We start from the raw sequence: 14924 nt of genomic DNA on the forward strand, positions 1-14924 counted from the left end.
AAACCTTCACCAAGTCACCCCAGTCCAGGCAATTGGGGCCAAGAGACACATTCAGCCCTCTGCTGGAACCTTCTGGCCGATCTCCCTGTGCCAATGAGAACCCTGAGGACCCGGGAAAGCAGACAGCAAGAGAGGGAAGACATAGATGTCATGGATGCACATGCATGATCAGAATCTGACCAGAAAGGGGAGATAGATAAATAGGGGGAGAGAACGCTTGGGATCCGGGCCGGGAGCAGCCGCAATGGAGCAGGCGGTGTTGTGTGCGCGCACAGGTGCCTCGAGCCAGAAAGCTGGGGTCGCCCGGCCTCTCCCCAGCACCCGACTACGGGTCTGGGCAGCCTCCAGCTGGGGTCTGGGGTAGAGCCCAGAGGAAGGGCGCTAAGCGGGGAAAGGAGGCAGGCGGCGGGGGTGGGGGGGAGACGCGAAGACACCCCATCCCTCCCTTCCCTTTGAACGTCTCCTCCTCCATCTCTGGCGGTGGGAATCTTTGCCAGGCTGGGGAGCGCCTCCCTCCTCCTTTCGGGGGAGACCGTCGGCTCTTTCCCCCTCCCGGATCCTCCCCCAGCCTCCTCCCCCATCCCCACCGCGTGCCTCCTCCCCTCTCCGGCCTCCCGCCTCTCCGCCGCTGCGGCCGCAGCCCCCGCCGCTCGTAGCGGAGACCGCGATGGGCTTGGAGCGCGTGGCGCGCAGCAGCTCCCCATCCCGCGCCCACCCTCCTCGCCGCTCCCCGCGCTCCCGCCGCTTCGCTCTCGTTCTCGGGGTCCCTCGGCACTAGTCCCGCTCCTTGGACCGCGCAGCCTCCGCCACCGCCGCCCGGCCCAGCCGCCGTCAGCCCCGAGGCTAGCCCGGATGGCGCTCCCGGCTCGGATTTGGTGAGTACAGGGCGAGCGCGGGCAGACTCCGGCGCCCGGGCGCTGCATCCAGGGCACCCCTTCTCCTAGAGGAGGTCGCCGAATAAGCTGATGTGATTTCCAATCAATCCTCCAGGTAGTGGGAGGCTTTGAGGGGTGGACACGGGGTCCCCCGTGGGCTGGAGAATTGATTTCAACTCCACCTGCTGGCACTCTACCAGCCCTTGCTCTCAGTTAGCCAAGGCTGGTGCGCCCGCGTTTTTACCCTTCAGCCTTTGAGCTCCTACTCTAGCTACAGCGATCAGTGACCCCGTTTGTCACCCCAACAACCATCAGCTCTGTCCTCACCTTCCCTGCATTTTCTTCTGCTGATGTACCTCTTCTGCCAGCTCGCAAACAACTCCCTATATCTAGTGACACCAACCAAGTGTGCCGGGACCTTCCATCCCCAGCCAGGATCCCTGAGCCCCTGTCCCGTCTTATCTCTTCACCCCAGGAATGGTCCACTCAGGGAATTTGACCTCATTCCCTAGATGCGATGCTGACACCCTGGCTTCTTTTGACTATCTAGACAGGACATTGGCACAGACTTGCTGGGATCTGGCTTCTGCAGTTACTTAGTGTTTCTCTGCATCTGGGTTCTTCAGAATTTGATGAAGCTTTTGTGTGTGTGTGTGTGTGTGTGTGTGTGTGTGTGTGTGTGTGTGTGTGTGTGTGTGTGTGTGTGTGTGACAAAAATATCTTTTTCAACTAAAGTTTTTGTTTCTGTTCTTTGAAAGAGCTTAGCTGTTTTTTAGGGCTCAGATTCCTTCTATTCATTTGGAGGTGTCTCAACTGAGTACCTGGAACGCCCCTCTGTGACTTGTTCCCTTGAATCTGAGTCAATCTTAGCTCTAGGACCTTGCACATCGCTGGGTAAATCTCCTCCTGTAACAGGAATATACTGTGAAAAACTCAACAACTCTTCAAGATTAAAAAAAGAGAAAAAGCTTTATTCTGAAGGAAAGGATAGTAGCTCCAAACTCACCGACTAAAATCTTCTTGGTAGTTTTAATAATCTGGTGTCTTTATCTCTCTTTAGGTGGCTAAGAAAAAGGATAGAGAAGGATCAGAGAACGTTGTACCAAAAAGCTCCTGCACTAGCTATGGAGACTTAGATGTTGTGTAGTATCTTACCATACAGTCAATTTTTTTTTTTTTGTAGAAGTTTCCTTAGGTTAACAGCTTTCTCTGATGAAATTATGCTTGATATTTTAGTTATTTTTTGAGTTGCCTTGAGAGGGGATTTGCGTTCAATGATTATGGAAGGGAAAATATAAATGAGTGAGCACTATCAGTAACACTAAACATATTGAAATGTAGGCTCTCGAATTCCCTTGGTTTAGAAATAAATTAATTCCGGCTTAACTTATTCGATAGAACCCACGGCCACAATGCTGTGTCCTAAGCAATGCAGATAAAGAGTATTCAGAAATATAATGATGACCAGCTTTTAGGTACGAAGTGTGTAAATATAAATTTCCTGAACCTATTATTGTTTGAAATAGTTCTGAGGAAATAAGAAATCCACTGGCATTCTTGCTCTCATGTTGAGAGAGGAGACATGTTCTCTCACTTCACAGAACAAGTCTGCTAACACAGAAACAAAAGGGGAAAGTTGAACAATTGTTCAGAGAATTTGTATAGTCATGGTTTCTAAATTTTTGCTTTTTCAAATGGAAAGATTTTAAACTAATTTTTATTCCTTTTATAAAGTGAAACCTTAGCAGAAATTCAGTGAACAAGTCATTGGCTATTGATGGTTTTAAGAAAAAGTGAAGGGTTGCAATTAAAGTCAAGAGTGACAATAAAAAAAGTGTCAATGAAATTTAGTTGATTAAATTGTTTAAAAGTAGTCAAAATTATTCTTTAAAATTGAGTTAAAATAAGATTGAGTTTAAAGGAAATAAAATATTTGCAATCATATAAGATCTTATCAGGATAAGTAGTAGATATTTCAATTGCTGAATCAAAAATCTTTTCTTCTATAAATACTTATACTTTTTCATAGCTGTATGTATAATAATGAACTTTTGTTCTAAAATGTATCAACTGAACAAAAAGGGAATGTCAGGAGTAATGCTGGCTTTGATCAGTTATTTCTCATAATTTTACTAATGGTACATTCAGGACCATTATGTTAACATAATTCTCATTAATATAAAATTTTGACCTGCTAGAAATTTATACTCTTTGTGGGATGTATGCATAATTGCAATACATGTACTATTGAAATCTCATAATTGTTTCAAAGAATGCAGATAATTTGTGTCACAAGAAAAAATAGAACACATTTTTGTTTAAAACTCAGTGATCTGGAACTCCAGAAGAGATGCTTAAGTTTCACATCACTGACTATATTAAGGCTATAAAAACACTGTTAAATATAACACATAGGCAAGATATAAACTATGACTGACAGCTCTTTGGATATCATCAAGACTTATCTTATAATGTTCATAATTATGCCACCTAGAGGATAAGATGAATCTACATTAAATGTTTACAAGGGCAAGGAGAAATTAAAACCATCAAAATAATATGGATCATTTCACCAATAAAAGTCTATTGAATTTTCCAAACCATTTTTGACTTTGTAGGTAGGAGAATGATAGAGGAATTGAGTGAGGCAGGAGAAGCAGGTAAGATAGTGAAAGAAAATAAACCCAAGGATACTTACTTAAATTATTTATTTAAGGAAGCGTAACTATATACATTTTTGATTATTTTGGTATTTGGATTAGCAGTTGCTTTCTTATTTGTATTTTAAGAAAGGTTTCTTTAATTACAGCAATAAAATCACATTTTTAAGAAGAAATGGCTCATTTATTGTATTCAGTAAAACCCTAGGGATTATAGGCAAACCATTGTGCATAAGTAATTTGCATAATTATACATTTAGACATTCAAAAACAAGTTTTGAAAGAAAGAAAGAAAGCACTTACCTAAAGCTAAAGTCTTAAAGAATCAAGTAATCTATTGATTCATCAAGATAAAAATACGGTTAAGGGATAAATAAAATATACATTTATAGATATAGTAGTACATTTAAATGAATATATTTATTTACAAAATCATAGGGATTTTTATATTATAAAAGGTAGCTGTGTATATTTTTAAAAGAACACAAAAATTGTACTTTTAAGTATCAAGTATTGCATGTCTGCTTATAAATAGTTTTTTTGAAAATGCTTTTATATAAAGAAAAGATATCAAGAAGAAAGTAATCAGAGTGATACTTGAAAACTGGCAGGATGTTTGGGCTAAGGTTTTGCAAAAATATAGAAATTATACTCTCATAACATCAAGTATAATGCCAAGTTACAATTTCTACAGAAAAGAAGCATTTAGAATCTGTGGTTTTGCAAGTAAGATTATGTGAAATTAACTTTTATTTTTTTTGTTGCAAGTGTAATACTGGTACTGTTCGAAGAAGCACTCAAAGAATTTTGATAGGGATTAGAAGCTATAGTGGGAATTCCATTCTCATCATTTTATTAACAAGTTTCTTAAGTAGTTAATAAAAACAGAATTAACATTTTAGTCTCTTGCTATCTTATTTCTATAACATGATTTTAATTTTCTCCTTCTTTTAGGAAAGCAATAAGGGAGAAATCAGTTTTGATACTGAAGAAAACGGAAATAAAATAGTTTCCTTTGGGAAATGAAATGAATGTGTTTGCTCAGTGTATGACTGTTCCCATATCATTATAGTTCAAAGTAATGTATTGTCTTTTTTTTTTTTTTCTATTTCTTCTGATCGCTTTTCCCAAACTTCATCATGGGCATGCCCATTTTAACATTCAATAAAACTTTTTAATCTTTTACAACTTTCATTGAAAATTATTTCTAAATAAGAGATTTTGGTTTCCGTAAACCAAAACAATGGAAATAAAGTAAAACAATGGAAATAAAGTGAGTTTGTTATTGTTTCATCTCTTTGAATATACATTCTTGATTGTCATATTCATTCTTTTTATAAAATTAATTTAATGAATCACTGTGAATAGCAAAGGTACAAAGTTATTCATGATTGAGTTTTTAGGGGTAAAGTCTGACATCATTTCTTTACCAGAGTCCACTACCTTTCATCAATGCCCTCAATTTTCATCCAGCAACCCAGTTTCCTCCTGGACAAGCACTTTATTTTCTTTTATATCCCTTTTGGGTTTTATGGTTTACAGATTTTTTTCATTCTTTTCTTTATTTAAGCACCATGATTACATACATGATTGTAGTTGGGTTTCAGTCATAAAAAGAACACCTTCCTTCACAAGTGTAACATTCCCACCACCAATGCCCCCTATCTCCTTCCTTCCCTACCCCCTGCCTGTATTTGAGACAGACACTCTACTTCTCTCACTCTCATCTCCATACAATTTGTGACATCTTTCCACCCCCTTTTGTCATCATAACTTAGTAGCTCAGGTTATCATGAAAGATAAATTTGCATCACAAAATTCCTAGTTTACACAAGAAAATCTTGCAATTTTATATTTCTTTTCAGTGATAGCCAGAGATCAGTTAAAGAAAATGACCAAATTATAGGAAACCCTCATCATTATTAGCTAAAAGAATACATTTTTGTATGTATGCTTGGTAATTGTGGCTCATCGATGAAGGAGTAAACTCTTACTACAACTGATAGTTCATTAAATTATTTGAAATAATGTTGCATTTTCTAGAAGTATACCTGATTGTCAGAAAGTAGGGGCATGGATCTATAATTTCACACTTATGGGTAACTGGATGAAAATCCTAGGAAGAAACATTTTCTTAAAAAGTGGGCTTTTTTAAACTAATTAAGATGCAGCATTAACTGAAAGGCTAATTACATCTCTAAGGTTCCCATGACCTAATTACTTTAGAAATTCAGCCTCCTCTTTTCTGTTCCTGACAAGAATTGAAATGATGCTTATGGTTCTGAGCATGAATATGACAAAGTTTCAGATTACAAGCAGCTTACCATATTATTGAAAGACAGATACGAGTAAACAGTAAGGAGCAATGAAATAGCAGCCACTTTAACCTAGAGAGCTACCTTAACCAGCATGTTATTTAACAAGAGTATTTCAAGAAAATAAAGACTACAATTGGGTCACAGTGTGCCTTGTCAAATGAATTAAAGCTGAATCTTGGAAGCAAAAGAAACTTAAAATAAAAGATTTTATTGTTACCATTCTAATTCTAATTATAACAAAGTTGTTTGCATTTTTTTGGCCATGTAAGAAACAAATTATTATGAAAGTACCATGCTAAAGTACCCAGATGTTCATTCTACTTTTATATTAACTTTTAATAGAAAGTATATCTGATTGGTGAGGGTTTATTTTGACTTTTTAAATAAAATATTTAGTTGAATCACCGCGAGATATAGTTGCAAAGTTGTTCCTGTTTGAGTTTGTTACACAATGTCTAACACAAATCCCTTCAGAAAATTGCAACTCGGTATGGTATTTCAGTAGAGAGTAAAATTTAATACCCTTGTAACAGGCCAGATCTTTTTTTTTAATGATGTAAAACTGTATCTAAAGCTGAATGATGTCTAACAGTAGAATCAGATGAGCTGAGAGTTGAATATACCCTTTAATTCTGAGAAGATAGGCCTAAAGGACCTTTCTCCCATTGCTAGTCATTGAGTCTGAGTTGACCCACTCCAAAATGAAAATAGAAAGTTAAACAGTCACATCTTTATGGGCTAGAAGGTAATGGACAGGTGCTCAGCAATAACCAAATAAGTATTTTTCAAAAGAGATGTACCTGGTAGGTGTGAACTCTACATGATACGTAGATGAGGAGTGCAACCCCCTCCCCAAGGAAATTTTCAAGCAATAGCTGTATTTTCCATAGACACTAATGAAAAAGTTGTGATTCACAGAAATTTGTATCTAATATATTTAGTATGAATATGGGAATCTTCTTAGCCCTTATACTTTTATAAAGATTATGCCAGAACCTCTTGAACAGCTTCCAAAGAGCTCATTCACTCATCAGCTTTTCTAAAAACGTAAGTAAAGTAAACTTTTTTTTATAAAGTAAGCAGAACGGTCAAAAACAGGAATGGCTCAATATTTTCATCTAGCTGTTTACTCAGGGATTATGACTGACTGCATTTATGGACTATATGGGGTGCCAGGGACTGAAACTTGATCAAGAAGGTGTAAGGTGAATGCTTTAACTGCAGGACACTTCCTATTTTCCAGCCGAAGGGCATTTGCCTTGCAAGTGATTGACCCAGACAGCCCGGATTCAATACCAGGTATCTCATATGGTCCCCTGAGCCTGCCAAGGACCAATTTCTGAGCGCAGAACCAGAAATAACTCCTGAGTGCCACAGGAGTAGCCCAAAAACAAAGACAAAAAAAAATAACATATCCCTAATTCCATGTTGTATTCAAGCCTGTAATTAAGGCTGTGACTTTCTTTTCTCCTTCTGGGATTTTATCCTGCTTCTCTTGGACCATATATGAGGAAGATTGTAAGTGATTTACATATTCTATTAGCACTTCTCTACATGGAGCCTTTACCAAGTATAATAATCTTCTCGGGCATTTAATAAGTAGATGAAATTAATTCCTACTACAATTTAAGATATAATAACAACAAAAAATAAATGGGTCCAAAGACATTCATAGCAGCTCCCTTTCTTACTGTGAACTTGCTTAAAATTTCTTGGTTAGATGACACTTCAGGGGTCTCAAACTCTTGGCCCGCGCACCGCAAACTGCCCTCCATACAAAATTTTGTGGCCCTGTCCTAGAGGAATCTTTTTTTTGTTTTGTTTTATTTTAGTTGTTTGGGTCACACACCCCCAATGTTCAAGGCTTACTACTGACTTTGCAATCAAGGATCACCCCGACTTTGCCTCCTGTGGCCCCCAGGTAAATTGAGTTTGAGACCCCTAATTTAGATTTTAATCCTTTTTTCTTTTTACAATAAAAAATCAATTATGGGGGGCCAGAGTGACAATGCTGCTTAATGGAACCCAGTTTCAATTACCCGTAGCCCTTGTGACTGACTAGGAAGATCCCTGAGCAAAGAACCAGGAATAAGCATTGAGCACTACCAAATGTGGCTACAAAACAAGCAAAACATTAAAAAGACAGAAAGGAAATAAGAAACAAGATATAATTTCTCAGGGCTTAATCAAGGAACTTAGAATTTTGAGGATCCAGCCGCCCAATGGGATGGTCCCTGGCATCTCAGTGCAGAAGGGAAATGTATCATCCCGGTTTGGGGGGGTATGATATTGTTTTATAATATTATAGCATTTCCCTACGAAACATGAATTTATACTTTGAAAAAAAATTATTCCAACAGGAGATAAAATTTCTCAGAGTTTATATTCTATATTTCTGCCTTGGCAATACCTGGACTCAGAAATTACGTTTTGTCTTGCTAAAGCTATGGGGCTTATGACCTCTGACTGACTTAGTTACATAGAGGTGACCATCCTCAAGAAAAGAAAATCTTAATTTGGAGCAGTTCCTTCACATACATTCAACATCCAGGGTAAGGAAATTCTTAGGCAGCAGTTGTGATCTCAAAAATTTATATAGATTTACTTAGATCTCATCATCTAGATTCAACTTCATCACAATGCTCAATTCAATCATGGATTATCAAGCTTCCATGCTAGTTTATGTGAAAAACTATCAGAATTTCTGTTTTAGGAAAATCTCTACAAGAGAGTTAAAGCTCCTCAATAGCCGCCAGAACAAACTAAAAAAAGAAGCCTTCGATAGTTCACTGTCATTGTCAAGTGTATCTAAATTTGGAACTAGAGAATGAAGGAGAAATTTAATCATAGATAATCTACCACCTGACATTATTTCTTAATAAGCAGTATGTGTCTTCCTTTCCAGAGTGAGTAAAAAGTGTAATAATTCACCAGGTTTCTGATGACAGAGTTCCATTTTCACACTCCATATAAAATGTAGATCACCCCATAGTCTAAAATACTGTGTATTTTGAGTGTTATGTTCAAATCTGACTTGTAACTAGTGCTGCAAATCACAAGCTGGCCAGAAGCTTAAAAAATACACTTTGAAAGCAATCAGTAGATCTGAGACTCTCCTCCTTTTACAAAGAGAAAGTCACTTCTCTGGTTGAGCATCCCAACCGCATCACTAACAGTGTTAAAAACATTTAATTTGAAAAGTATGATATATGATATGTTTTTGAGCTGAGAAAAGAGTCAATTATGGGTTTAGGTAGAAGATATGGGTGCAGGTAGACTTCTAAAATAGAGATGGAGTATACTTTATTTTTCACGTAAGTAGCAATAACCCGAATATCCACAGTTCTTCACATTTGTTTCTACAAGGTACAAAACAGACAACAAAATATTACACAAATGAGACTCTGAACTTCAGAAATACAAATCTTTACATTAAATGGTAAACACTTCCTTTTGCCCGAGAATTATATACAATTTCAATTTTCACATTTTCTTTACAAACGTGAGTTGAAATAGTTCAGACAAAAAACTGCTAGTGCTTTAAAAAGGTGTGCAGAAGTTTGAAATATCAACCTGAAATTATCTCTCTACAATGACAAAATACTCAATAAGCTCTGTGTTTCTTAGGCTCCTTATCTCTATAGGATATATTTTCATCCTCATTTCATAATAATGGGGTACTTTAGGTTTGGGACAAACAAAAATGATAATATTCCCTCTCAGAGCAGAAAAAGCTTTGAAGAAAATATAATATATCTAAAGGATTATATTGGATTCTTAATGAGGCATTGATGACTACATACATTATAGGTTATCGCATATGAAGAAATTTAGAATTTCTGTGTCAGGAGTGAGAAATCTATATACTTATTTATATATTAGTTTGATTAGAGCTAATCCTGGTTCTTTTGTTTAGATTCACCTCTGGTTATCCTCTGGAATTATAAGTGGTTTTGTTATCTAACTGGTGATGGCCATGTGCAAGGTCAATGATAAGTTCCTTATTGTTTATACTATCTCTCTCCTCAGGAAAATAGAGAATTCAACCTAAGCTTATGTACTTCATAAAATAGTAAATAAAAACGTTAAATAAAAATTAGGGCTAGACAACCCCCCATCTTTTCAAAAGCCTGATATCAAAGTTGTTGATGACTGGGTTTCAGTGTTACAATGTACTCTCTCTCTTCTTTTCCCTCCCTCCCTCCATCCCTCCCTCCGTCCCTCTCTCTCTCTGTCTGTCTCCTCATTCTCTTTCCTTTTTAACACAGTGGTTTGCTCTGTTGTTAATGAAAGTGTACCATGCTTCCATGCTTATCACTTTATCCCTTTTCAGCTCCAATTCTTGTCCAGAGTGATCAGTTCCATAGTGGACCCTTTTCTACCTGAACTGCACTCACTGATTTATGTGGCAAGCTTCCTACCATGAACTGGTCCTCTGGCCTTTATCTCTATTGTCACTGGGTATAATTACCATACTATATTTTTTGTATTACAAAGATGAGTGAGATTATTCTGTCTATCCCTTTCCTTCTGACTCATTTCACTCAGCATAATACACTTCATATTCATTCATGCTTAATCAAATTTCATGACTTAATTTTACTAAATGGCTGCATAGTATTACATTTTATAGATGTACCACTGTTTCTTTAGTTACTCCTCAGTTATAGGGACTTGAGATGTTTTCATTTTATGGCTATTATAAATAGTGCTGTGATGAACGTAAGATTGCAGAGGCTTTTCTATATTGTATTTATGCTTCCTAACGTATATCCCTAAAAATGCTCTTGCTGGATTATTAGAAAGTTTAATTTCTAGTTCTTTAATAATCATAGTGTTTACCAAAAAGGCTAGAGCAATTCAGATTTCCACCAGCAGTGAATAGGGTTCCTTTCTCCATACATCCATGCAAGCACTGGATGTTCTTATTCTTTGCGATGTGTGCCAGTATCTGGTGTGAAATGATATCATAATGTTGTTATGATTTGATCTCCCTGAAGACTAATGATGTGGAGCATTTTTATGTGCCTTTTGGCCATTTGGATTTATTCTTTGCGGAAATATCTGTTCATTTCTTTTCCCCCTTTTTGGGTGGGGTTAGATTTTTTTTTATCTTTTTGGGTTCTACCAGTGCTTGTATATCTTAGATATTAATTCATTATAAGTTGGGTATTGGGGTGAATAGTTTCTCCCATTCGGCAAGTAATTTATTTTTCCTAGTCATCATTGATGTGCAGAAGTTTCTCAGTTCAATATATTCCCATTTGTTTATTTTTGCTTACACTTGTTTTATCCTTAAAGAGGCCTTTAGCTTCACAGTAATGGAATATTCTGTTTATGTTTTATTCTATGTACATGACAGTTTTAGATATGATATCAAGGTCATTAATTCATGTTGATATTTTAATATTTTGTGCATTAAATAGAGTTATGAATTCACTTTTTGCATGTACTTTAACCAATTTTTTCCAATACCACTTGTTGAAGAGGCTTTCTTTGTTGAACTTGTATTTCTTGCCCTTATATAAAAGATAAATTGCTCTTTTAACTGTGGTTTCGTCACAGAATATTCAAGTCTATTACATTGATCTGAGAGTACAGTACCATGTTGTTTTGAGAACTACTGCTAAATAATACAGTTTAAAGTTGGGGAATGTGATTCTAACATTTTCTTTTTCCCAAGGGTTGTATAGCCTATTCATGGATGTTCATTGTTTCATATGAATTTTAGGATTTTGGGATCAATTTCTTTGAAAACTGTCATAGATATTCCTATAGGGATTGCATTAAATCTGTACAATGTTTTAGGAAATATCGTCATTTTAATGATGTCAATTCTAATCTAATAGCAGGTATGTTTCCATTTTCTGTGCTCTCATTTATTTATTGAAGCAATGCTTTGTAGTTTCTCTGTATAAGTCTTTTAATTCTTTAGTAAAGTTGACTCCAAGGTACTTGATTTTCTGAGGAATAATTGTGAGTTTATTACTTTTAATATCTCATTCTTTTACTAATTGTACGCTTTGATTTTTAGTCATTAATTTTGTAGCCTGCGACTTTTCTCTTCAAATTTCTTGTTTCCAGAACTTATTGATAGAGTCTTTAGGAGTTTTTAGATATATTATCATGCCATCTGTAAACAGTAAAATATTGAATTTTTCCATTCTTATCTGAATGCCCTGGATATCTTTTTATTGCCTAATTGCTTTGACCAGTACTTCCAGTACTATATTGAATAGAAGTGGCAAGAAGAGACAAATTTTGTTTGGGCCAGACTTTTAGTTTCTCCCCATTGAATATATTTGCAAATGTTTGTGCTAAATGGCCTTGAATATATTGAGGAAAATTCCTTCAATTCTCATTTCATTGAGAATTTTTATCATTAAGCATTTCTCAAATTAGTCAAAAACTTTCTCTGCATCTATTGATATGACTATATAATATTTGGGTTTTTTATTGATATAATGTATTATATTGATTGACTTGCATATGTTAAACCATACATGCATTCCTGGGATGGATACTACTTGGTCATAGAGTATAACATTCTTGATGACATGTTAGATTCTATTTGCTAGCATTTTTTGTGAGTTTCTTTGCATTTTGTTTAGCAAAGATTTGGGCCTATGATTCTCTCCTTTTGTGGTGTCCCTGTCTGCTTTGGTTATGAAGGGATATTAGCTTCATATCCCTTCAGAACACTTTTTGGAGTGTTTATGAATCTTCAGTTTCCTGGAAGAGCCTGAAAAGGATAGGCAGTAGGTCCTTTTAAAGGTTAGAAAGAATTCACTAGTGAATCCATCTATGCCTAAGCTTTTGTTTTTGAGAAGCCTTTTTGTTAGCATTTCAATGTGTTTGTTTGTAATGTTGGTTTAGGTATTCCAGATCATCTGTGTTCAAACTTGGGTGGTTTTAAGAGTCCAAAAATTTACCCTTGTCTTCCAGGTTCTCTTGTTTTGTGGCATGAAGTGAAAGTGTTCTGGAGTACTGGGAATGCCACTCAAAGATACCATGACTTGAGACTCATGCAAAAGCAAGGGTTTTATTGTTCAAGCATATATGCAGGGGCAATCAGCATGGCCATAGGTAGAGGCTGAGAGCCCCGATCCTAAATTCAGCGAACCTTTTATAGCACGCTGGGTACAGTGGAAATTTACAGTCCATAGCATGACAGTTAATTCCTGGAAGTTTAGCGACATTTTCATTTATGGGAACATTAACCATAAACCAGTTTGAGCAACAGGATGTGCATTGAAGGGAAGCTCAGTCCTGGGTTATCTTTAATTTGGGTTATCTTTAACCTAGGGGGCATTTCCAAAGCTTCCAGATGTCTTTGAACATTTAACTCTTTCAAAAGACTCTCAGTGTAATCTCTGATTATCTTTGAATTTCTATAGTATCTGTAATGACTCTCCCTTTTCAATTAGAATTCTTATGATTCTTATTATTAATTTGCTCTCTCCATTTCTTTGTGAGTCTTGTTAATCCTTTATTGATCTTGTTTTTTTTTTTTTTTGTTAAAGTACCAACATTTTCTTCATTGATCTTTTGGTTTATTTTTTGGTTTCTAGTTCATAATTTCTGCTCTAAGCTTTTATTATTTCTTTCTGTCTGCCTGATTAGAGCTGATTTTGTTAGTCATTTTCAATTTTTTTTATATAGTGCAACTGCTTTATTTATGCAGGCCTTTCTTTCTTGCTGATGAATACCTGCAAAGCTATACATTTTCCTTTTAATACAGCTTTTGCTGTGTCCCACAAATTCTGATAATTCATGTCTTTATTCTCATTTGTTTTTAAGAATATTTTTGATTTACTCATAAATGTTCTCTGACCCCAGTGGTTGGTCATCAGTGAGCTGTTTAATTTCCAGGTGTTATAGTTGTTTCTTTATATCTGTTTGTAATTCACATTCATTTTAGTGCATCATGGTCTGAGAAGCTAATTGATACAACTTCTATCCTCTTGATTTTTTTGGAGGTATGTTTTATGAATCAGCATGTTATCTATCTTAAAGAATTTCCCATGAGCATTAGAGAAGAATTTGTATTCAGCTTCATGGGGATGAAAAATTCTATCATGGGGCCAGTGAGGTGGCGCTAGAGGTAAGGTGTCTGCCTTGCAAGCACTAGCCAAGGAAGGACCGAAGTTTGATCCCCCAGCGTCCCATATGGTCCCCCCTAGCCAGGGGCAATTTCTGAGTGCTTAGCCAGGAGTAACCCCTAGCATCAAATGGATGTGGCCTGAAAAACCAAAAAAAAAAAAAAAAAAAGAAAAGAAAAATTTTATCAATGTCTCCCTAGCTATTCTTTTTCATTTCTTCCTCCAGAACCAGTATAAACTTGTTAAGTATTAGCCTTGTTGATCTATTCAGAAGTGACAGGTCTAGAAGTCTCCAACCAGTATCATGTTTCTATTTATGTCTTTCTTTAGGTTTATTAGCAATTGTTTTAAGTATTTTTCTGGTTAGTCATTAGGTACATATATATTTAGAAGTGTGATTTTTTTTCTGGATGTACAATAAAGAAATTCTCACCTCTGTCTCATAACCTATATAAGCCTAAAATCTGTGTATTCTGATATTAACCTAAAAATCCTAGCCTTTTAAGGTTTATTTTTTTCACTTGAAATATTGTCTTCCAACCTTTTACTTTGAACCTATGTTTACTATGACTATTTTAATGTATTTCTTGTAGTCAGCAAAATGTTGGATTCAATTTTCTGTTTCATTTGTCACTGTATGCCTATTAATTTAGTGCATTTAGTCTATTGACAATGGGAGAGATGATTGTCATGGGAATTTGTGCCATAGTTTTGTAGTAGTTAGGTGTGTTTGTGGAGTCTTATTGCCTTAAAAGAGACACTTCAATTATTTATGGTTGGTTTTGAGTCTGTAATGTTCTTGAGCTGCTGTTTATCCATGCTGTGTATCCTTCCTTCACACCTGAATGAAAGTTCGGCTACAAATGAAAGTTTCTTTACTAGATGTCACTACTGCCTTTGTGCCTGAGGTTTGCTTTTGGTGAATTTGATGTAAATCTCAAGAAGAATTCTTTGTATGTAATTTTCCCT

At 36.4% G+C, this 14924-nt stretch overlaps 1 protein-coding gene across 2 annotated transcripts in view; it reads left to right on the top strand.

Moving 5' to 3' along the window:
• The first annotated feature begins 722 nt into the window (after positions 1 to 722).
• FUT9 (fucosyltransferase 9) overlaps positions 723 to 14924 on the top strand; it is a 162721-nt gene continuing 148519 nt past the window's right edge. For both annotated transcript variants that reach the window (XM_049771337.1, XM_049771338.1), the window contains exon 1: positions 723 to 875. The gene's annotated coding sequence lies outside the window, so the exon portion shown is untranslated. The remainder of the gene's footprint in view (positions 876 to 14924) is intronic.

Source organism: Suncus etruscus, chromosome 4 (assembly GCF_024139225.1).
Source record: "Suncus etruscus isolate mSunEtr1 chromosome 4, mSunEtr1.pri.cur, whole genome shotgun sequence".
Taxonomy (NCBI): domain Eukaryota; kingdom Metazoa; phylum Chordata; class Mammalia; order Eulipotyphla; family Soricidae; genus Suncus; species Suncus etruscus.